At 43.2% G+C, this 24,068-nt stretch overlaps 1 protein-coding gene across 3 annotated transcripts in view; it reads left to right on the forward strand.

Moving 5' to 3' along the window:
- HIVEP3 (human immunodeficiency virus type I enhancer binding protein 3) overlaps positions 1-24,068 on the forward strand; it is a 530,360-nt gene that overhangs the window by 20,322 nt on the left and 485,970 nt on the right. The window contains exon 1 of one of the 3 annotated variants that reach the window (XM_027864565.1): positions 11,421-11,476. The exons of the other annotated variants lie outside the window; for them this stretch is intronic. The gene's annotated coding sequence lies outside the window, so the exon portion shown is untranslated. Of the gene's footprint in view, positions 1-11,420; positions 11,477-24,068 lie in introns of those variants that run through there. 3 annotated transcript variants of the gene reach the window in all.

Genomic DNA, 24,068 nt, shown 5'->3' on the forward strand with positions numbered 1-24,068 from the left:
GCCTGGCATAGTCAAGGGAACTGGGCAGTGTTGACATCAGCACTTCCCTGATCCTTCTCCCCACCAGTATCTGTTTGCCAGTTCACCTGCAGCAACTAACTTTGGGACCAGGCAACTCTATAACAATCTGAGATCTAAATCTAGACTGAAGGACCCTGGGTTACCTTCCTGGAACTTCAGCCACAGTCTTCATATTTGTGGAAGATCAATGATGATCTTGCCAGTAGTCCAGTCCACACCAACCTAATAAGCATTGTGAAGCACCTGCTTTGTGTGAGGTCCTGTGATAGGTGCTGAAAGTGCAAAGACAAAAGAGAATGACTGGTTCCTCTACTCATGGAGCTTATGTTATTCTGGAATATCCAACAGCCCAGGACAATATAATATTCTTTAACTTAACTCACAAATAGTCAGTGAAAGTCCAGTTCATCTACTGTACTAAGTGACGGAGATACAAAAAAGAGGCAAAAGATAGTCCCTGCCCTCAAGGAGCTTACAGTCTACTGGGGGAAATCTATCTGGTATGGTCAGGTAACACTTAAAGGCTATCAGAAAAATTATATTTGCAGGAGGAAGGAGCCCATACATTAAATTAGCCAGTCTCAAAGTGTAATAATAATAATAGACATTGATATAGTGCTTTAGAGTTTGCAGAATACTTTACCAACATTATTTCATTTGAAGCTCACTACAACCCCGTGAGGTAGATAATATGAGTGTTGCTATTCTCATTTTAGAGTTGAGGAAATAGAGTAAGTCATTTGCTCATAGTTTCACTAACAATGATTACCAATTAAAAACAAACAAACAACCAAAGTCCCTTCTCTTCCTTGGGAAGCCTCAACGTTCTCACCTCTAAGATGTTCACTCTTGGTCAGTGCTCTTTGGTACCCCATTTTCAAAGGCCAAAAGGTTTGCAAAGTGCTTTATGTGTATTATCTCACTTGAACCTTGTGCTCTGTTTGATGGAGGAAAAAGCCAGGCCCCATGGTCCTCTTTATACCTCTATTAAGCAAAATGTGGTATGGACCAGTGAGTAAGTTGAACTCCACATTTGTAAAGTACCACCTATGGGGAAGGCACTATCCTAGAACTGGGGAGGGCTACAGAGCAGAATGAAATGAATCTCTTAATAATGATAGTTAGCATTGATGTAGCACTTTAAGATTTGCAAAGTGCTTTACCTGTTATCTCATTTGAGTCTTACAACAACACTGTGATTATTGATCATCCCCATTTTAGGGGTAGAGAAACTGAGGCTGAGAGGAGTTAAGTGATTTTTCCAGGGTCACACAGCAAATAAGTGTCTGAGACGGGATTCAAACTCAGGTCTTCCTGACTCCAAGTCCAGCCCTCTGTCCACCACTGTACCACCTGGCTGCCTCTATCCCCTCTCTCAAAGAGCTCACATTCCAGTAGGTAAGATACAAATCATCATCATAACAAATAAGTAGATAGGGCAGAAAATTTCTGTGAGAAATCCAGGAAATGGGAGATCATTGAAGGTTGGGTAGATTATGATGAGCCTCCAGGAGAAGCTGGCACTAGAGGTAGACCTTGGAGGTTGGTTAGGATTTCAATTTGTAGAAGGCAGGAAAAGGCAGGACAAGTTGGGGAAATTAGCTCTTTGGGGACTCCAGTCTGGCTGGAGGCAGATTGTGGAGGATCTTGGAGGTTAGGCTATGGGTTTTGAATTGGAAGAGGGAAGGCTAGGCAAGAGTTCAGTGCAGTAGTTCCATAATGAGGTCCTGATCTAGGGGAGTGGCCCTGGGGAAAAGAGGGAAAGGAGGCAGAGAAGCTGCAGCTGGAGAATCAGGATTTGGCAACTGATTGGTCTTGGGAGGCAAGAAAGGTATCAGAGAAGATGCAAGTTTTGAGCTTGGGTGATGGGAAGAAAGGTGGTTTAATAGGAAAGACAGGAGGTGGGGGCAGAGTTTGAGGGAAGGTTGAGTTTGATTCTGCAGATGTTGAGTTAGAGGTTTCCTAAGTCAGCAGGAAATTTAGGAGGAGATACCCCATAGGCAGTTGGAAAAAGGATGTTCATTCAGATGTCCTTATGATTTAGAGCTCAAAGGGACCTTGAGAGCTTTTTGTCTTATCAGTTAATTTTGCTGATCAGGGAACTGACACCCACAGTTGTTAACAAGATCAAGGTCAATCAATCAATAAGCGTTTATTGAGTATCTACTATGTGCTAGACAGGTAGCTAGGTGGTGCAGTGCATAGAGTGCTCCAGTGACCTGGAGTCAGGAAGACTCATCTTCCTGAGTTCAAATCCTGCCTCAGACACTTACTAGCTGGATGACCCTGGACAAGTCACTTAATCCTGTTTGCCTCAGTTTCTCATCTGTAAAATGAGCTGGAGAAGGAAATGGCAAACTACTCCAGTATCTCTGCCAATAAAACCTCAGATGGGGTCACAAAGAGTTGGACACACCTCAAAAACGGCTAACCAACAGCATGTATCAGGCACTGTGCTATGTAACGGTGATACTGAAACAACAATGGAGCAGGTTTTGCTCTAGGGAGCTTCTATTCTATTAGGTCACATAGATTAAGCAGCAAAGCTAAATGGAATTGGGGGTGGGCAGGGTTGGGTTAAACTACCATTGCCTGATATTGAGAAGTGAGTGGTGGGGTGGGGTGAGGAATTGGTGGTGGTAGAGGACCCTGGAAGTTTGACAGGAAAGGGAAAGAGAGATGGGACACTAGCTTGGATGGAGTAGGGTCAAGGTAAGAATTTTCCTTGTTGTTTATAATAGTAGAGAGCTGAGAATGTTTCTAGGCTGAAGAGAAAGAACTGGGAGATGAGGAGAAATGGAATATGCAAGAGAGCTAAAGGATAATTGATGGGCCAAGGACCCTAGAGAGTCATGAGGGGATCAAGGGTGTAGGTTACAGAAGTGAAAGGAAAATGTTTGATGGTCGCCAGAAGAGAGTATTTACTCATATAATCACATTTGGGATAATTGGATTATAGGATTTAGAGCTAGGAGGGACCTTAGAGATCATCTAGTCCAAAACCTTCATTTTCCAAAAGAGGAAACAGTGATGTGACTTGACCAAGGTCACACAGGTAGTAAGTGGCAGGGCAGGGGATTTGAACTCAGGTATTCTATATTCATTCCATCACACTATTGCTGCCTACTGGATACCTTTGAATAGTAGTGGAATCTCTGTTTCAATGAGTGTGTTAATAGCAGTTATCTAGTAGAAAACCTCTGGATTTGGAATTCAAATCCTGACTCTGTTACTACCTGTGTGACCTTGGGCATATTCCTCATCTGTGCCATGAGGGATTTGGATCAGATGACCTCAAGCAGTCCTTCAGCTTTAGGTCCCATGAATCCTATCTCTTTTACTTACTTTGTGACATTGGGCAAGTCATAAGCTCTCTGGCCTCAGCTTCCTCCTTTGTAAAATGTGGGGGTTAGACTAGGTGATTCTAAGCTCCTTCTTAGACCTAAATCTATAATCTTGTGATTATAGATCCTGTGAACTTTAAAGGTAAAAAAAAATCTAGGCAAGTCATATGAACTCTTTGTTATGGTAGTCTCCTGGTACTTATCACGTGAATGCTGTCTGTCCCATCAGAGTTCACTGCTCCATCATCATTTAGAAGCAGACAGCATTACTGGCATTTAAGTTTTTGGTTTAAAATAATGGTAATTTGAAATAAGATTTTAGAGATTTCACAAAAACTCATGCTATTTTAAATTTCTTCCTCTTCATTTATCCTGAATTATGCACTGTCATCACCCTACATCTGCCCAGACCTGAAGGCAAAGTGCCTCCAAGGGTTCAAGTCATTGTGACTTGTCTAAGTAGGAAATCAGGATGGGGCTAGAGTAAACTGGATCATAGAATATGATTATTATTACTCTTACTAATAAGGTTATTGGTCTGTATAATGATATATTGAGCTCTTCATATGACCCATTGCCTATTAAAAATAATTTTTAAAAAGTAGCCACAGCCCATGATCACAGATTTTGGAGGACCATCTCAGGAAATAGAAACTTTGGTGAACCTTTCTGGAATGTAGAGGATCCCTGGCCTAGACAATTCTAAGAAATTCAGGAATGTTCAATTTGTTTGAAGATTCTAGTGGCCTTGAGGAAGGCATTGTTAACACATTTTAGGGCAGCAGGCAGGGAAGGCAGAGAAAGCAGAGCAGGGCTTGAGCAGACCAGAGAATGCCAAAGAAGAAAATAGGCATGTGGCAGGAGTGTCCCGGAACTGAGACCAGGTCAAACTGAAGTTGGGGCAGATGGTCAGAGTGAAGCTCATTCCTTTCTGCCCCTCCCCTCCCCTCCCCTCCCCTCCCCTCCCCTCCCTTCCCTTCCCTTCCCCTCCCCTCCCTTCCCTTCCCTTCCCTTCCCTTCCCCTCCCTTTCCTGAGTTTGAATCTCAGTGCTTTTTTTTTTTTTCTAGCTAGGCAATGGGGTTAAGTGACTTGCCCAGGGTCACACAGCTAGTAAGTGTCAAGTGTCTGAATCTGGATTTGAACTTAGGTCCTGCTGACTCCAGGGCTGGTGCTCTATCTACTGCGCCACCTAGCTGCCCCTCTCAGTGCTTTTCTTCAACAGCCCCAGTTGATCTGCTGGCTGAGAGTAGGATAGATGAGGAGAGAAAGTGAAAGTGATGGCCCTAAGTCTGTCATAACCTTCCATATCTCCTTTGAATATTTATCTGTGTTTCTATATCATTTGATATTGCTAATAAATTACATGGCCAGCAATAGTGATTTTGTCTAAGATAAGTCTATAGATTCACAGTTTGGGATTGAGAAAGGACAAGTGAGTTGATGGGAGAAGACATTTCCCAAGTTTGACTCTGTGGTAGAGAGGTTTTCTGCATTTGTGATAATTTACTGAGAATATTGAGCACAGCCACTAGACCAGCTTTGAATTTGAAGAGAGATTTAATAAGGAATACTCTGCATCACCCACCTTTCCCCATTACTATTGTATCTTGGAGAGAACATGGTATCATGGTATGTAGTTAGGATGTTGGACTTGAAATCAGGCAGATCCAAATTCAGGTTTCGCCTCTGACGCTCACTGGCTAATATCCTGGCCAAGTCATTTGATGTGTGACACACAAGTCTCTGTGTGCCTCAGTAAGCTAAATCCCTCTGACTAAGTCATTAATAGGGAGAGACTGGTGAAGGCAGCTCCTACACCAGAATCATGTATAGTTATGTTGTCTCATATTCTAAGTAGAAGTTGGTTGAGACCTATGATTTCATTAACATAGAGAGCTCTCCATGAGGAAACTTCACAGCAGTTCTGCAATTTATGAGTTTCCAGGTACATTGCAAGGTAACATGATTGGCTCAAGGTTACATAGTAGGTGTCAGAGGTAATGGAAGGACCATGGTCTTCCGGATTCTGAGACCAGCTCTTTATCCACTGAGCACATTACCTTTCAAGTAGAAGTTAGAATATTTGTTACGTGATTTTTAAAGTCCTTAAATACTAGCAGTGTAGAGTAATGGAAAGGATACTGGGTTTGAAGTTGGAGGACCCTGGGTTAAAAAAAAATCCTCTCTGGTCTCAGTTTCCTCATCTGTAAAATGAGGAGATTGGACAAGAGGACTTTTAAGATATCTTCCAACTTTAGGTCCTAGGTTCTTTTTTATAAAAGAAGTATTTTACATCTATCCACAAAGCTAATTTAAATCATCTTTTTAAAATGTATTTTCAAAACATTGACCTTGGCTGGAGCATGGGGCTGTGTAAAGCAGGAGAAAGTGAGAGATGAGGTAGGGGAAGGAAAGTCTCAGGTTTTGGCTCATTTACTACATACACATGTTTGATAGTAATTACTTCGCATTTTAGTTACCCACACACAATGATTGTATGCCTATTTTAATAATGGGAAAATTAGCATCTAAAATGTTTGACCAGTCATTATGTAGCTAAATGGTGGCAGGTTTTGAATTTCACATGTTGTATTTCGTAGTAGACACCAGTGTCGCCAACACTCTGTATTACTTTTTAGGTGACTCCAAGCTCTCTATAGGTCATTGGTGCTCTGTCTCTGGCAAAGACCTGATATGTAGGTGTGGAAAAGCATTCAGTATCTTGTGAGTTTGAGGGCACTTTTTGTATACCCAGCACAGTGCCTGGCACATAGTAGACACTTACAAATGTTCATCAACTTACTGACTGTCTGAGACTTCCTCAGATTGGTTACTCCCTGACACTGATATAGATCTTTCTTTAGTTAATAAAGGGTTTCATGAATGATTTTGGCCAGGGGAAAAAATCATCCTGTGATGGGATTACCATGCATCATCAGTCTGTGTCTGGGCAAGCACCACCTCTCACTTTCCACCGAGCAGTTCTTTCTCCTAGTGCCCTAGAAGCTTAGGAGGGACGGAGTGTCCAGCACTTGGGATAGGGCAGAGGGTGGTGAGGGGAGGGTGATGATAGTCTTGTATCCTGCCCTGATTGGGCTGCATCTGGAATATTCAATTTAGAGAATGGTAATGAGGATGGTGAGGGGACTGGAGGTCATTCCTCTTGACGATCTGTGGAGGAACTGGCTTTGTTCAACCTGGATCAGAGAAGTTTAGAGGCTAGACGGCAGAGTGGGATGAGACAGGATAGCTGTCATAGAGAAGAAGGGCTGAGCTGGCTCAGCTTCACCCTAGAGGGCAGAATCACGAGTAATGGAAGAACTTCTAGCAACAAGAGATGTGTGGAGGCAGCTAGGTGGCATAGTAGATAGAGCTCCAGCCTTTGGGATTTGAGTTCAAATGTGACCTCAGACACTTGACACTTACTAGCTGTGTGACCCTGGGCAAGTCACTTAACCCCATTGCCTAGCAAAAAAGCGAAAAGAAACAAAAAAACCCCCCAAAACAAGAGATGATTGTGAAAGGGCTGGCTCAGGAAGTAGGCCTTTTGCATCATTCCTGTTTCCAGGAGGAGTGTGGCTGCATACTTGCTGAGGTTTCTGTGGACGGACAGTCTTATTCTGGCACAGGTTAGACTAGGTGGACTTCAAAATCCCTTCCAGTTCTGGGATTCTGTGACTTTGCAAGTCCGGAAAAATTGGGAGGCAGGATGGAGGTCTCAAGGGTATTACAGTTACCCAGCTCGTGTTTGGTACTAATTATTTCTATCCAGGTATGTCACATAGTGGGGCATAGTGGGGGTAAAAGTAGAAATATTAGCATTGAAAATAGGTCCAGGGGCAGCTAGGTGGCACAGTGGATAGAGCACTGGCCCTGGATTCAGGTGGACCTGAGTTCAAATTCAGCCTCAGACATATAAAACTTACTAGCTGTGTGACCCTGGGCAAGTCACTTAACCCTATTGCCTAACCAAAAAGAAAAAAAAATAAGAAAGAAAGTAAGAAAGAAAGAAAAAAAGAAAATAGGTCCAGTAGGCTTGGATTCTTATAATCTAGCCACTGCTGAGATTTTTCCAATCTGGTCACTAGCCCACAGGTGTTCAGATTCCTTAAGAGTCTGGCCAATATGGCGAATCTTTAATAAACCTTGTGTCCGGCTGAAAAAAAAAAGAAAAGAACATAGGTCCACTAGATGTACAAAGATGATGATTTCTGAGAGGCAGTGGGGTGTAATGGATGGAGGGCTGGGAGTCAGAAGGACTTGGGACTTCCTGGGGCACTTGCCAGTTGTGTAACTGTGGGCAAGTCACTTATCTGATCTGAGACTCAGTTTTCTCATCTAATAAAAGAGTTGGATTCAAAGGCCTCTAAAGTACCCCGTAGTTTTAAATCTGTGTTCATATGATCCTCTGAATTTCAGGTATCTTCATAGCACTTTGTTTACAGAGTGCTCTGCATACGTAATGCCATTTGAGTATCCTGACCCTGTAAGGGAGTTGCTATTGTCATCCCCATTTTATAGATGAGGAAAGTGAGTCTCAGAGGGGTCGAGTGACTTGTCAGTGGTCACACAGCTAGAAAGTGTCTGTGGAAGGATTGAAATTCAGGTCTTCCTGACTCAAAGTCCAGTGCTCTGGTACTGTTGCAATTCTGCCTCTTAATAATAGAATAAATTAATTTCAATTTAATATTTATTAAGCCCCTGCCAAGTACAAGGTACTGTGTTAGGTGCTAGGGTTACCACCACCACCAACAAAACCAAGCCCTAAACCAGCCTCTGCCCTCAAGGAGCTTTCATTCTCCTTCCTTATAGTTGGGAACCAAACCAGGTCTATGAATTTGCTAATTGTTGTTCTGGGCTTCGAACGTTCCTTACTATGTTTGTCCTTTAGCAGAAACAGAGACCCTGTTGCTGGAGACCCATGTCTGGAGTTCTCTCATGCAGCGCTGCAGGGTCCACATACTCCCTCTCCTTCCTGGGCTCAGGAACCACAAAAACATTTTTATTGGTTTCTTGGGGATTGGGGGTGGTGGAGAGGGCTGGAGACTAAGTTTTCTAAGTCCTAAATTCACTTGACCATCTATCTCCCTATCTATAAGGCTCTGATCTATTTTTTTCTCAAGTTTCCTTTGAAGTCCCGGAAGGCTTTGGGTATGTAAAAGAGAGAGACAGCTTGATGGGAAGAATGAGAAGCTGCCTCAGCTTCCCCCACCCCCCTTCGCAGCCCCATTTGCCTTTTCCTGCCTTTCTGGGAAGGATGGATTTTGGCAGCCTCCAGAGAAGCCCTGGCTTTTCAGCTGTGGAAGGGGATGATTTTGCCCAACCACATTAGCAAATACTTTCAGTATCAAGGATTTTGTCAGAACGGTTCCTTTCGACACTGATGCAGGCCCTTGCTTTAGAGAGTAGATGCTTTCATGGGTTCCTGTGGCTGGGGGAGGTGGGCTGAGGGATGGGGGGGAGGGGTACAGAGAAATCTTCACGAGATAGGATTAGCATGCAGCATTCTCAGCCCTAGTCTGCAGCTGGGCAAACACCATCTATCACTTTTTACCCAACAGTTACTTCTCCTACTGCCCCTTGAAGGGACGGCCTACTCTGGCTCCATTTGGGAAAATGGAGCACATTGGAGGAAGTACCTGTTAAGTTCAATAGTTGAGTTTTGGCTTACTCATGAATGTGACTCCTTATCACAAGAGCAGAAGATTGAGAGCTGGAAGGGCCCTTAGATACCCTCTTAGATAAATCTCCAGGGTTCATCTCTTTTTGTGATTTGGATCCCTTTGGTAGCCTGGTAAGCCTAGGGACCCCTTCTGAAAGTCATGTTTTTAAATGCATAAAGTAAAATACGTAGGATTACAAAGGAGGTCAATTATATTGAAATAAAACATGCCTAAAATCTACAATCTAGTCTAATTTCCTTATTTTACAAAGGATGGAACTGAGACCTTAGAGAAGTTAAATGACTTTTCCAAGGTCACACAGCCAGTTGAAGCAAAGCTAGAATTTGTAAGCCAAAGTTTTCTAACTCCAAATCAAATGTTCTTTCCACTCATCGTAGTATTATTTCTCTAGATCTCCTTACTATTGAGAGGAAGATAATTTTCCTGACATGTTGGCTCCAAAAAGCAAAGATATGGAAAAGTAGCAGGATAACAGTCATAGTTAATTAGGGCCCATTGGGTTGTAATATATTGCCAATGCTTTGTGTCCTTGCAAGTGACTGTCTGGGGCCTTCCATTTAAAATGAAGATGATAGTGTGCCTGGTGGTCATTTCCTAGATAAAGTGATCTGCAACTCTTTTTTTCTATTATTATTAAAGAAAATGTTACTGAGGTCTCTTGTGTTTTTCACAACCCTTTTCCTTTTATACACACACACACACACACACACACACACACAAACTTATTGAATCCTCAGCTGCAACAACACCACCAGTAGTTGTTGTTGTTTGTCCCTCGTTATCCAAGAGAACCAATGACATCAGGGGGGCGATGTCTTGACTTGCAAGTGATTTGGATTTAAATGAGACAGGGTTGTACAAAGTCATCAGCCCCACTCTCTCCTCCAGAGTCACTGGAGTCTAGCATCAAGACATAGGTCAGGATGACTGGTAATGGCCCAGGATGCAGTGGGAGACCTTGGCCTTTTTAAGCTGAGCCCTTTCCCAGGTCTCAGTTTGTCTGAGGCAACACCCATTCAGTGATTCAAGGCTAGGTGAGAATTGAGGTGAAAGATGGCCCAAGCAAAACCAATTAGTTAAGCACTGTATCTGACAATGTATACGATACTCTACTCCCATAGTCTCCTTCCATCTAAGTGTGCATCAACATCTGTTCTCTGGGATCAGGATTGATTGGTGGCACCATAGTTAACATGAGTTTGGTTGTATTTTAGTGGTTTTTCTTTTTCATTTATACTTTTAGTCAGATTGTATATTCTCTTTGGCTTACTTCACTCCGAATCGTTTCATACAGGTCTGCCCATGTGTCTGAATTTCTCATATGCCTCATTTTCCCCCCTGTAATAATATACATGATACTTGTGTGCCTCCATTTTTTCATCCAAAAATGGATGCCCACTTTGTTTCCTGTTTTTTTCCTACCGTAAAAATACTGTGCTGATTGGTTTGTTGCATATGGGCCCCTTCTTTCTGTCGTTGACCTCCTTGGGATCTTTACCCAGCTGTGGGATCAGTGGGTCAAAGGTTTTATGTTATCCTAGCCATTAGGCTGGAAGAAGCCAAGCTCCAGGAAGGCCTGGCAGATTTGGGAGGAGAGTTTCATGGCAGAGGGGGATGGTTAATTGTGTCCTAGCAGAGAGGTGGAGAGGATGAGAACACAGAAAAAGATTTCGAGGGACTCAGCTCCTTCCCGTTTGGCGAGCTTTCCTTTCCAGTCGTTTCTTTCTTTCTTGATTCTAGTTAGCCTTTACTGTTCTTCCTTGAAAATGCAAGCTCTTTGAGGTCCCTGAATGTGTTTTAAAGTTCATTTCTAACAAAGAAACACTGTGTGCGGTATAGTGAAAACAATACTAGGCCTGCGTTTGGACCTGGTTCCAAGTCCTAGCTTCAACGCTTTACTTTTGTGACCCTGGATGAAGTCTTTTAACTTCGTGGAATCTGTTTCCTGTTGTTTAGAATGGTGATAGGGAGACTTGAGGCAGCTGTAGTCTGTTGGAAGGAATGCTAGTTTTAGAGAGCAAATCATAGCTTTACCATGTCTAAGCTTTGTGAGTTTAGTCAAACCATTCTCCCATATGGGCCTCAGTTTCCCCATTTGTAAAATAAGAGGATCAGATTAGATTAGGGTGTTTTTTTATCTCGGTTCTATGAACTTATTTAAAAAATGTTTTGGTAACTCAACTTCAATGGAATTTGTTTCCTTTGTTATCCGATATGTTTAATGCTACACATTGAAAAACATGATTCTGAGGATTCATGAGTCTACTGTCTTCACCAGACTGCCAATGGATCCAGGACGTGGAGAAGGTTGAGAGCCCCTGGTTGGGACTGAAGAGGATCTCTAAGGACCTAATGGGCTCGAAATCCTTAATCAGTGATCTACTGGTCTGGCATATTTCACATGGTTCTGTTGAGGAAAGCACTTTGTAAGTGATAACACTCTCTGCCAACGTGCTGCTGTTATTGCCGATTCAATAGCACTCTTCAACTTAGTGTCTACTTGGTGTCTGCAGCGTCCTTGCTGCCAGTAATCTCTACCGCTGCTTGAGTGCGTGGTGTGAGGTCAGCAGAGTAGGTCAGGATAGTTTGCCCAGATGCTCCATCTCCCCCTGGACTGGTAACTCCAGAAAGGGAGTATGCAGGAAATATCGGAAGGAGCAGAGCGGGTAGGTGGTTTGTTTATTATCCCCACTGCCTCAGCAAGGAGGGCTTCTATTCCTTATATCCTTGTGAATCCAGGTCAGGCGGTTCTAAGTTCCGCCGTCTCCCCAGTTCTAATTTTGTGAAAAGCTGGGCTTCCCCTATCTCCTCTAGATCAAATTCTGGGACCTTGCTTCCCCCAGACAGTGACAGTTTGGTAATTGGGGAATAACCTGATATAGCCTGGTAGTCTGGGAATAGCTTGGTAATAAGATAGGGTGAATCCCCCATTTTTCTTCTTTACCAGTAGTGACAGGATCACAGAATCACAAGGGGAGTTCAGAGGCTCTCTAATCCAAACAGAAACCATACAAGAACTCCTTTTTACAACATTCCCACCAAGTGGGTATCCGTCCAGCCTTTCCTTGCTCATCTTACTGAAAGCAGGAACCCACTACCACCCAAAACATTCCATTCCAACTTGTGACGGGGATAGCTGTTAGGAATTTTTTCCTGATACCAAGCCTAGACCTGCCCCTCTGAAACTTCGACCTTTCACTCCTGGTTCTGCCCTTTGGGGCCACGAGGAGCAAGGCTAATCTCTCTTACCCATGACTATCTTTCAAATACTCAAAGACAACTATTATGCTCCCTCCCCCTCTCCCTAATTTTCCCTTCTCCAGGCTACATATTACTAGTACTAAGGCACTGGCAGGGCAGGTATAAACCATGGCCAAATAAACCATGCTGAAGAATAAGCTTTTGGAATTTCTGGTAGGACCCATGTTGAGTGAATGTATATGACAGGCATGCTAGATATGGGACTAATTTAATTGCAGAATTGTAGGCACAGCATGGGTCAAGGTCTTTGTTTCCTTGGCACTGGGAGGGGAGGAGAGTTGCTCCTGCCTGGTCCGACACTCCCACCCCCATGGTGGAGGCTATTGCTGGTGCCCTGGGAAATTTGGAAGCACTGCTGGGAGACGAGGGTAATCTAGCTGACATCTCTGTTTGGTTTATTTAGTGTTAGCCATCATACCTTGAACGCTCATTGGAGCCTGAGAGGCTTCCTAGTAATTATCACTCAGGCAGGTAAACTGACCAGTCTTATGAGTTACCAGATCTGACTAAAGTGGGCAGCTATCAGTAATGTGAATGAGCAAAGCTCTGAGGCAACTTGGGATTCTTTCTTGGTTGGAACAATTTGAGCTTTGTACAGTATCCTAGATGCTCATTATCTTGGAATAATGAAAATAATTTTGTGAAGAGGTGGGCTTCCTCTAACTCCTGCAGGTCAGGGTCTGGGAGGGGCCTTGCTTGCTGTAGATAATTGGGGGATAACCTGATAAAGGCTGGTAGTCTGGGGATAGCCTTGACCCTGAGAGTTGGATAAATCAATCAACAAGTATTTTTAAAATGACTGCAGCGTGATAATAAAATACCCACTTGCCAGGATTGTTCTGAGGAGAAAATGAAATAATATTTATAAAGCATTTTGTAAATGTGAAAGTATTATATAAATGATAGCTGCTGCTGCTGCCGTTATAAGGAGGAGCTAGAAAGGGGCTAGGTAATTAGGTGGTGCCATAGTGCATAGAGCACCAGGCCTGGAGTAAGGAAGACTCATCTTCTTGAGTTCAAATCTGGCCCCAGACACTTACTAGCTGGGTGACCCTGGACAAGTCACTTCACCCTGTTTATCTCAGTTTCCTTATCTATAAAATGAGTTGGAGAAGGAAATGGCAAACCACTCCAATATCTTTGCCAAGAAAGCCCCAAATGGGGTCACGAAGAGTTGGACACAATGACTGAACAACAAAAGAAAGGGGGCTATGTCAGGCAATGCAGCATGTATGGGGAAGTGGTGGTGGAGGGTGGGCTGCAGCAAGATGAGGCAATAACTGTCCTGTCAGAGCTGAGGGACCCAGGGAGTGGAGCTTTGCTTGCTACTGGTGGGAAGGGGGTAGAGGTAATGTTTTAGTAGAGACAGTGAGCTGGGAAATGGGTTTATCCAGGCCCCAAAGGATGAGATCAAATTCCTCAGCCAATCTACACTGGTTTCCTGTTGCATCTCTGGCATCATCCAGTCCTTGTTCACACCTAGTGAACAATCAGATGTTGCCTCGCCTGATAGATATGTCTAAATATACAGGGCCATAGCTTTAGGTGGAGTGGGGTAGGAAGCTTCAGCGCAGTGGCCAGAGACAGGTAACCCACCACCAGGCCCTTCCTGAAGGGGAGAAGCCCCAAGGGCTAGTCTCTGTGGAGTCTGCTGGTTTCCTTTTTCCTTGAGTCATGTGAGGCCCTGGTAGGCATCTTGGCAGTAGGAGTCTGGCTTCCCTAAGTAAAGACTGAAGTTACCTTACCTGTTCCATGGGAGTGAGTTGGGATCTGGCTTTCCCTGATTGGATAGGCCCTTCAAGATGCCTTCCTCTGTAACATTGGGACAACAATGCTTTGGTCCTTGCTTTGTGGAATTGTTGTAAGGTTCACATGAAGTAATGGATGGTATCAAGTGGGTTCTGGTTCCTAAAGTGCTAGCTATTTATTTTTATTTTGTTGTTTTCTGAGCTCATAAAGGCAACCAGGCCCCTATCAATCCAGAAGCAGTCATTTATCACACACCTACTGTGTGCTCAACTGTGTGCTGAGTGCTGGAGAACCAAAGCTAATAACAAGACAGGTCCTGGGCCATCAGGGAGTTTACATTGGAAGTTTATGATTTTGGCCTGGAGCCTTTGCCAGGGAAGTGCCACTTTTTGAGACTAGGCAGAGAGAGGGCTCCTTCATGAGCACCACTGACATTTCTCTGGTCCCTTAATGGTTTTCAAAGCACTTTATATACATTGTTACCTTCTCTGAGCCTCTACAACCCAGTGAGGTAAGTACTTCAGGTATAGAGATTCAGAGAAGTTTAGCAACTTGCTCATGGTCGCACAAGTTGCTAGAAGCAGGACACGAACCCAGGTCTTTTTAAGTCCAGCATGCTGCCCACTCTACTGTACTGATTCTTCAGTTCTCAGATGCCTAAATATATTCAGAAACTTCCTCTTTGTATGGGTCAGGCAATCAGGGGTTGCTTCGTTCAATGCTCAGAAAGGCTTAGGGAACACTACCACTAAAGATATCTCTCCCTCAATACCTTCACACACTCAAGGTCCAAAATATACTACTTCTCAGATTTAGGCTTCACTGGATCTTTCAGGGCCTGTCATAACCTAGCAATGATCCATCCCTTCTTCTCTTACCACATCTCCCAACAGGTGGTTTTCCTTCTAACGAATGATAGTGGTTCCATCCAATAGTCATTAGGACAAGAATCTTGCTTCTAACGCACTTTGCAAACCTTAAAACCCTCCATCAATCAATCAATATTGATAAAGCACCTACTATGTGCCAGGCACTGTATAAGTGCCCGTTATTATCATGTGGAGATTGGTAAGGACACAAACCTGTCTGAAATATGGAGGCTTTGATGAATACTCAGAGATTGAGTTGGGTAGGTAATGTGGTCTAATTAATGTAGCCTCTCGTAGCAGATGGGTTTGGATTGAGGCTGATGGGAAATGGACATGGGAGGGGCAAGAGAGAGCAGAATTACATGGAGAAATTATGAAGAAATTCCCTTAGATGCAAAATTAGGAAAACAACCTCAACTGGCTGGCCTCTCCCAAATGTAGCAGACCTTCTGGTGCATATAGAATCACAAAGTTTACTATTCAAAATAATAAATATAACATAAATGTACAGATACAAAAATACAGATAATAAACAAACAGAACAGACAGGATCTGAAGCCCTGGTGCCGTATCAGTCAGGGTAAGGTGGTACTGGTACTGAGATCACACCGGAGGCCAGCCATAATGATTTAGCAAGATTTCCTCCATTTGATATCCCACCTTGCATTTCTAGCTGAACCCCTTTTACTTGGCAGGGAAAATTCCAGTATAGAGAAGGCAAGTGATTTTCTCAGCATCATGTTTCCTGTTAGCGACAAAACTGGGGACCAGAACCTCGGCTTTTTGACTCCTAGCTTACAGTTCTTTTCACCATATTATACCTATTCCATCTGGGCAGGATGTAGGATTCAAAGTTGTTTGCTGCAAGAAGCAGGAACTGGGGGTTGGAGTGAGGTAGGGGGGTTTATCGATGGAGAAAGCTTGGAAGAGCATCCATGGGGAGGGAGCCAGGGAATTGATGAGGGATGGAGTAAGCTTGTCTTGTAGTGGATGGGGCCAAATTGTAGCTGGAAAGCATGTACTTCTAGAAAGCCAGGTCTGTTCAGCATTGGGATTTTCTCCAACAGTACTCCACAGCCAAGCAGATCGAGCCGATGGTGGGAGCAAGCCAAAGTGGAAGACGGGTGGAGGGACTCAGTGAGGAGAGAGGTTAGTGCTGAGAGGACTGACTCCAGTGGAGTCAAGGATGGGGAGGCAGGGACTGGAGTAATCATTTCTGCATCTCTCCACAGTGCCTAGGGCATAGGAAGTGTTCAATAAATATTTGTTGATTGAATGATGGCCAGAAGTTTAGAACCATTGTGTGTTGAATAGTCAGCAGAATGGAAGAGAAAACGCTAGATAAGAGTTAGGTGGAAAAAAATCTGGAGATTTTAGTGACTTGTAAACCCCTTGTGTGCCAGCCTAGTGACATTAGCCAAAAACCCTGGTTTGATGGGTTAGTTTTTCCTTGGGGTCCCTTCTGATCAGGAGGCTCTGTGAGTCTGCGTCCTTAGGAGGCATTGAGAGGCAGAGTGTACCTGGAAAGAGGAAGGGGTGGTCTTGCTGTTCTCTAGCTAGAGTATTGTGTTCAGTTCTAACTGCTCCCATTAAGGGGGAGGACATGGTGAAACTGGAGCACATTCTGAGGAGAGTAAGTTGGGTGGTGAAGTGCCTCGGATTCATGCCATTTGAGCATGGCTGGAAGGAACTAGCCTGGAAAAATGAAGACTTATTGGAGACCTGATCACTGTCTTCACATATCTAAGGGGCTTTCAAGTGGAAGAGGGTTATCTTGTCCTGCTTGGCCTCCGAAGGCAGAACAATGGGTGCAAGGTGTAAAGATGCTTGAAAAAAGTTTCGGACAATTAGAGCTTTCCCGGAGTGGAATGGACTGCCTGCTTTGGGGTGGCGGTGCTGGGGGTGCTGATCCTTCTCTTTGTTCTTAGAGCAAAAGTTGGATGATCGCTCATCAGAAAGCATATAGAGGACCATAGATGGAGAGCTGTCAGGGATCTTAGAGGTGATCTGGTCTAGCAGTTCTCAAAGTGTGATCTGGGGACCCCTGGAGATCCCTGAGACCCTAAGGGTGGGGTCCCTGAGACCCTTTTGTCTGTGAGGTCAAAACTATTTTCATAATAATTCTTTGTTGTTTTAATTGCCAATATGGTAAATATTCATAGAGATAACCCACATGAGCAAAAGTTCTTTTTGGGAGAGCCTTAATAATTTTTAAGAGGGTAAAAGGAATCCTGAAATCAAAAAATGTGAGAACTACTGATAAACCCCTTCATTTTACAGGGGTTGAAACAGGCCCAGAAAGGTTAAGAGTTTTGCCCAAGAACACAGTGAGACAAGGTTGGGATATTGTAAAGGTGTACTCTTGTTGAGGTGCTGAGTTACTGAGTCCAAAGAGCTTTCAGCAGATCTGAACACAGCAGCAAAAAATAATAATATATATTATACATACACACATATACATGTATATATGCGTACACACATGTGTATATAGACATGTATTGGTACAGGTATGTATACATATATACATGTATATATGCACATATATACATGTATGTAAAATTATAAAAACTTTCCCCCAGCATGTGTGGTTCCTGTTTTTTTCCTGTGTGTGCTACTGGAAACTGTATCAGAGAGTGGATTGTCCCAAAGAAGATCCCATTTTCCCACAGGAATAGCTGGGGGTGTGGGAAGGGAGGCAGGGTGACAGGAGAGGGCACTTTACAGACCATAGATTCCATATAAGATAATTCACTTAGGAAGTTCAAGAAAGAGCGAAGTACAAAAAGTGCCTGCAAAGAAATTCCCTTAGATGTAAAATTAGAGGGTCTAGTAGTCTAGACTCTTAAGAAGATAGCAAGCAGGCCTTTTCATGCGTGTAGTATCTCAAAATTTACTGCTACTCTTAATAGCTAGTATCTGTACAACACTTCAAGATTTGTAAAGCACTTTACATATGTTCTGCATTTGATCCTCACAACAACCTTGGGAGGTAGGTGCTATTAGTATCCTCATTTTACAGATCAAGGAAACTGAGGCAGAGAGCACAAAAGTGACTTGCCCAGGATGACATAGCTAGTGTCTGAGATAAGATTTGAGCTCAGGTCTTCCTGACTCCCAGTCCAACCCCTTACGCACTGTGTCGCTTAGCTGCCAAAAAAGTTAATAAAATACAGAAACAGTATCTCAATTCAAGGTGATATCTGAGCAAGGCGGTGTGTAGAAGAGAATGTGATGACCAATAGTGCACGGCGTCCCAAAAGTCTTAGTATGGTTGGAAACTTTAATGGCTTTAAGACTTTTGGGACACCTCACCTGCCATCATAACAAAGATGGACAAACTGTGAACCTTTCCTCATTAACAAAGTGATGTGATGTTGTGTCCTATAAAATAGGCATACCTGTTGTACATATGGTTATATAAGGGACCCAATATGTTATAAAGTGCCTGTATAGCATATAAAAACATGGCCTTCCTGTATCATCAATTTGATTTACCTAAATATACTATCTATAATTAAAAAATTAATCAAATATTTAATTAATAGTTTTTTTTTTGCCTTTTTAGAATTTAAAAGGGATTTCACTTTTTTTGGAGGGATAAGGGTGGGGATGGGCCTTGAATGGCCTAGATTTTTTTTCTTTCTTTTTTTTAAACATTTGTTCAAGGAAGTTTGAAATGATGCCTTAAATTTCGCTGTAGTCACCCATTGTCTTTAGGCTGGTTTTAAAAAATATGATCATTCTTTTAAAAAACAGCCATTGTTTGATGATGGTAAGGTCTCATTAAGGACTTTTGAGGTGAGGTTTTCAAGGAGGCCTCTTCTCATTCGTTAGTCTGGTCCTTTGGTCCATTTTATATCTTTCCCTTGCCCCTATTTACCTATTTATAGTAAGATTTGCATCTCTCAGTCAGTCAACAAGCATTTATTAGGTGCTTACTATGTGCCAAGCACTGTGTAAGCCCTGGAGACACAATAAAAAGCAAAACATGGTACTGGCCATCACCGTAAATACAAATAATAATAATAACAGGCTTAGTAATTCACATTTATGGAGCGCTTGGAGGTAGACAAAGGACTTTCCTCCTAATAATTCTGTAAGACATAAGTTGTAAAAGAATCATTAGCTCCATTTTACAGATGAGTAAATTGAGCCCAGAGAGGTGAAGCTACTTGCCTAGGACCATGAAGCTAAGAAATAATTTGAAGGAGAGATTTTTGAACCCAAGTCTACTGACTCTGAGTCCAGAGCTCTGCTTCTGAGGGGGCAGAGCATTGAACTTGGAGTCCAGAAGACCTGAGTGAAAATCCAGCCTTAGATACTTACTAGGTTAGTGTGACCCTGGGCAAGTAACTTAATTGCTTTTTGTCTCAGTTTCCCCATATGTAAAATGGTGACAATAATAGCACTTACCTCCCAGGGTTGTTGTGGGGATAAAATGAAATATTTATAAAGTGCTTTGCAAACCTTAAAGCGCTCTATAAATGCTGTTACTATCATTAATATATTAGATATAGAACATTGGTACCAAGTGCCAAGAGGCATGGAAGGATAAATAAGACATAGTGCCTTACACAGCTAGGGAGTTTAGTCTTGACCCTAGTGTAAGTCTGAGTGTGTGTGTGTGTGTTGGGGTGGGTACCTTGTATCTAGAGGGCTGGAATACAGAATGGAGCATAAGGGAAGAAGAGAAGTAGAAACAAAGGGAAAGCTTGTTTCTGGCTGGAGGTGGGGGTGGGCTGAAGGGGCAGAATCCTTGAAAGGAGAAATAAGTCACAAAAGGCCATGGGGGTGGGGTTAGTCATGCTCATTTTGCTTTGGCGTTGATGTGTGTTTATGGGCTGATTGTATGACTGTGAGATGGATTTTTTTTTTTAAGTCCTGGGAAATTGAGACTGCCAGTACATGAGTTTATAGTAAGATAGATATTGAGATTGGTTGCGATTGCCAAGGACAAATTGCCAGCAAGAAACAACAATATCATCAGAGAGATATATGTATGAGCTGAGAAGAAGGTGGGTTGCACATGTTGGCAGGACAGATGGCAGGATGCCCAGATCATGGTACAGGGCTGGGTTTCCTAATGGATCACTGGATGGGATGTGAAGCATGGTCTGGGACTGGCTAGATGTGGTAGGTTGGGTGAGTTTGCACTCATTCGCCAGTAAAGAGCAGAGTTCTGAAATGAAGTGTCTTACTTCTCCCAGGGAGGGGGCAGGATGGTGTCTGAAGGCTTGGTCAGTAGGGTCATTGTTCCAGGTGGGCAGAGAGGGAGCAATGCCAAGGCAGATGGCAAGATGCCCAGGTAGGCCTTGGCTCCCCATTGGATGGCCCGATGGGATGTGAAGCATTGTTTTGGGGCTGGTGTGATATAGTAGGTCACAGATGTAGGGTTGAAAGAGATCTTAGAAGTCAGCCAACTCCCTCATTTTATAGTTGAGGAAAGCCATCCTCAGAGAGACTTAAATGACTTTACCAAGGTTACAGAAGAAGCAGAGAACGGATTGAAATCCAGTTCCTCTGGTTCTAAGTCTAGTGCTTTCCACCCCATCCCACTGAAAAAGACTAATGACAGTATTAAAATGAAGAACAGGAGATTGGTTGATGGGAGTTTTTTTAGCAGGGAATTATGAGAGGGGGATGATAGTAGGAAAATGACAGCTAAGAAGATTATGGAGTCCTTCCCCATTCCCACCCTTGCCCTCCAGCTCTGCCTGGCACCTTCACTTTCTTCTAAGTCAGAGGTTCTTAACTTGGGGTCCATGAACTTAAAAGTAAATTGATAATTGTATTTTTCAGTGTAACTGGTTTCTTTTGTGATCCCATTTTATTTTATGCGTTTAAAAACATGATTCTGTAGGGTCAGTTAAGTGACACAGTGGATTGAACTCCAGTCTTGGAGTTAGGAGGACTTGAGTTCAAATCCAGTTTCAGACACTTGACACTTAACTAGCTGTGTGACCCTGGGCAAGTCACTTAACCCCATTGGCTCGAAAAACAAACAAACAAACAAACAAACAAAAAAACATGATTCTGTGAAGGTGTCCTTTACCAGACTGTCATAGGGGTCTAGGATACAACAAATGTTAAGAACTCTTGCCCTAGGTAGGGATGGGAACTCAAAGGTATTTTTCCTCCCCCCTCCCCCGCCTGCCTTTTTTAAAAATACGGTGCTCAAACCAGTTTTTGAGTTTTTTTGCTCCTTATTTAGGAAAGCCTTTTTTTTGTCTTGTAAAAACTTTAATTAAAAAAAATTGGAATTTCAGAGAGAGAGAAGGGGGAGAGAGAAGAAAGGGAGGAGGGGGAGGAAGAGGAAAAAGGGGAAAGGGAGAGAGAGGGGGGAAGAGGGAAGAAGAAGAGGGGAAGAGGAGGAAAAGAGGAGAGAGGGGGAGGAAGAAGAAGAAGGGGGAGAGGAAGGGAGAGGGGAAGAATGAGAGGAAGGGGAAGAGGAGGAGAGAGGGAGAGACAGATAGACAGAGACATGACATTGAGACATTTGCTCCTCTCTTTTGGTAACTTCTGCATCCAGCATGATGTTCTGCTTTGTTGGAAGTTTCTCCATTACCAACTCTAAGCCAGGACTGATCCCATTAGTCCTTAATGTGCCTCCTGTTCAAAGATACTCTAAAATCTAAATAAGATTGAGGTGTGTCATAGGGCTCAGATTGTCTAGAAATGTGCAGAAAAATAGCAGAAGTAAGTACAAGAGGAGATTGTAAAGAAATTCTCTTGAATGTTAAGGCAGTTAAGGTTGTTTCAATTGGGGAAAATCTTACCAGTGGATCAGGGCAGGCTTCCTGCACAGTTCCATTCTAATGGTTTCAGATACTTTTGGTTTCAGCAATTTTATTTTCTCTTTCAAGAAGTTTAGTCGTACTGTATAATTTAGAATAAAATGTTTTCTCAATGCATTGAAAAGTTTGCTGTATTTCTAAGAGGCCAGGATTTTTGATTCACAAGACTATTTCTTGTTCCCCACTACTCTCCCCTGGGATAGAATGGGAAACTAGGGCTTATTAGACCATTTCAGGAATTGATTTATTTGGATATTTATTAGAAAGAAAATCTGCAAAAACAAAACCCTACCAAAAATACGTTATAGTTATAGATTTAGAACTGAAAGGAATCTTAGAGGCCATTAAGTGCATCTTGATTTGCATACGAAGAAACTGATTTGAGGAGAGATAAAGTGACTTGCTTAGGGTTACACAGGGAGTATCTTGGTGTAGGCCAAGATTCAAGCCTGCGTCCATAGACTCCAATGTCTAGTGCCCTTTTCACAGTGACATGGCTAAAACCAATGATATTTTGGTTATTTATTTGTTTCTCTGGATTAACAGCTTCCTTTTAGTGTGAGTTAGTGAAAGCTGAGGGTGAAAATGTGGCATTTAGAATGTCAGCTCCCTTTTAGATTGTAAGCTCCTTGAGGGCAAGGGCTGGTTTTGCCTTCCTTTGTATCCCCAGGGCTTAGCACAGTGCCAGACACGTAGAAGGTACTTAATATCATATCTTCTGCTTAAATCCACCCCCCTCCTATAAACTCACTTGTTCATATTAAGGCTACCACTATCTTTCTAGTTACCTATATTCGTAATTTTTTGAGTCATCCTTGACTTTTTAATCCCCTTTGACCCCAATATCCAGCCATTGCTATGTCTTGTAGATTCTACTGCTATGATAGCCGTCCCATTCACGAAAGCCACCTTGGTTCATGCCCTCGTCACCCAGCTTTTGGACTGTTGCTACAGCCTCTTCATGAATCTGCCTGGTTCTGTTCTCTCCCTTTTCCAATCCACCCTCCCTATAAACACCAACATAATCTTCTAAAAGCAAAGTCCAACCACATCATTATTCTGCTCCAGAATCTTCCATCTCTGTGATGCGTTTCAGCTTCCTCAGCTTGACATTTAAAGCCCTTCTCAATCTGGTTCCAGTCTAATCATCCAGACTGATTTCATATTACCTCCTCTTTATACACACCCTGCATTCCAGCCAAAATGGCCCACTTGCTACTCCTCTAATTCTGTGTCCTTCTTATTTGCCTTTTGTATAGGCTGTGCCCCGTGCCTGGAATATACTCCTTTTTCACCTGCCTCTTAGAGTCTTTTAGCATCCTTTCAGGCTCAGCTTGGGTGCTACTCTCTACTGGAGGCCTTTCTTTCTCCTTCAGTTGTTAATGCATTGGTTAGTTCATTTGGTTGTTAATGAATTTACCTGCCTCGGGACAGGTTGGATCATTTAATAGAATGTTCTATGAGGACAGAGCTTGTTTCTTTTTTGTCTTTGTATCCCTAAAACTTTGCACATAGTAGGTACTTGGTAAAATTAGTTGAATTGAATTAAATTCAGAACTGCCCATCCTTTGAATGATAAGGGAGAAAATATGGATTTGGAGAAGATTGCAGAAGTGTCTACAGCTGGGCAAACAGCAGCAGCCCCGACTTCCATAGGTCCCTTTCATAAGATTGGATGGGAAAACTTCTGTTTCCCCTCCGTCTGCTTCTGGGAATTTTTCTTCCTACTTGAGAGAGGAGGAATTCCCCTGTTTGTCTAGATGCTGCTGAGCTCCCCTTGGACCTGGGATGCCCCCCTGAGCTCCTCCTCCTGCCCCAGGCCTGGAAGGAGCAGGGTCTTCAGTGAGGCTGGGAGAGGTAGCAGGAAATGCCCTCTAGTTACCTGCTAGTGGAGGAAGCTGAGGGAGTGAGGGAGGGCAGAGGGTCAGCCCAAGCCTGTGTGATGCAAATGAACATGACCTCGGCCTGCTCTGTGTCTGGCCCCAGCAGGCAGGGCTCTTCCAGGCCTCACCTGGGAGAATAGAAACTACAAAGCAGAAGAACAGACTGAGGCTAGTTAGAGACCAGGGTTCCCCCTGGGGAGGGTAGGAAGCTGCAGGCAAGGAAGAGACCAGGAGAGAGGGACTGGAGCCTAGAGACAGCCCACAGCTGAGCTGCATTTCCATCTCATTGAAAACCAAAGAGTACTAACTGTGACACTTCCTGAAACTGGAACTTGAAGGTTATTTGTACCCTAGCAACTTGTGGACTTTAGAGTGTGTGTGTGTGTGTGAGAGAGAGAGAGACAGAGAGACAGAGAGAGAGAGAAGAGAGAGAGACAGAGACAGAGAGAGAGAGGAAGAGAG

This window comes from Vombatus ursinus, unplaced genomic scaffold (assembly GCF_900497805.2).
Source record: "Vombatus ursinus unplaced genomic scaffold, bare-nosed wombat genome assembly UNPS02014775.1, whole genome shotgun sequence".
NCBI lineage: Eukaryota > Metazoa > Chordata > Mammalia > Diprotodontia > Vombatidae > Vombatus > Vombatus ursinus.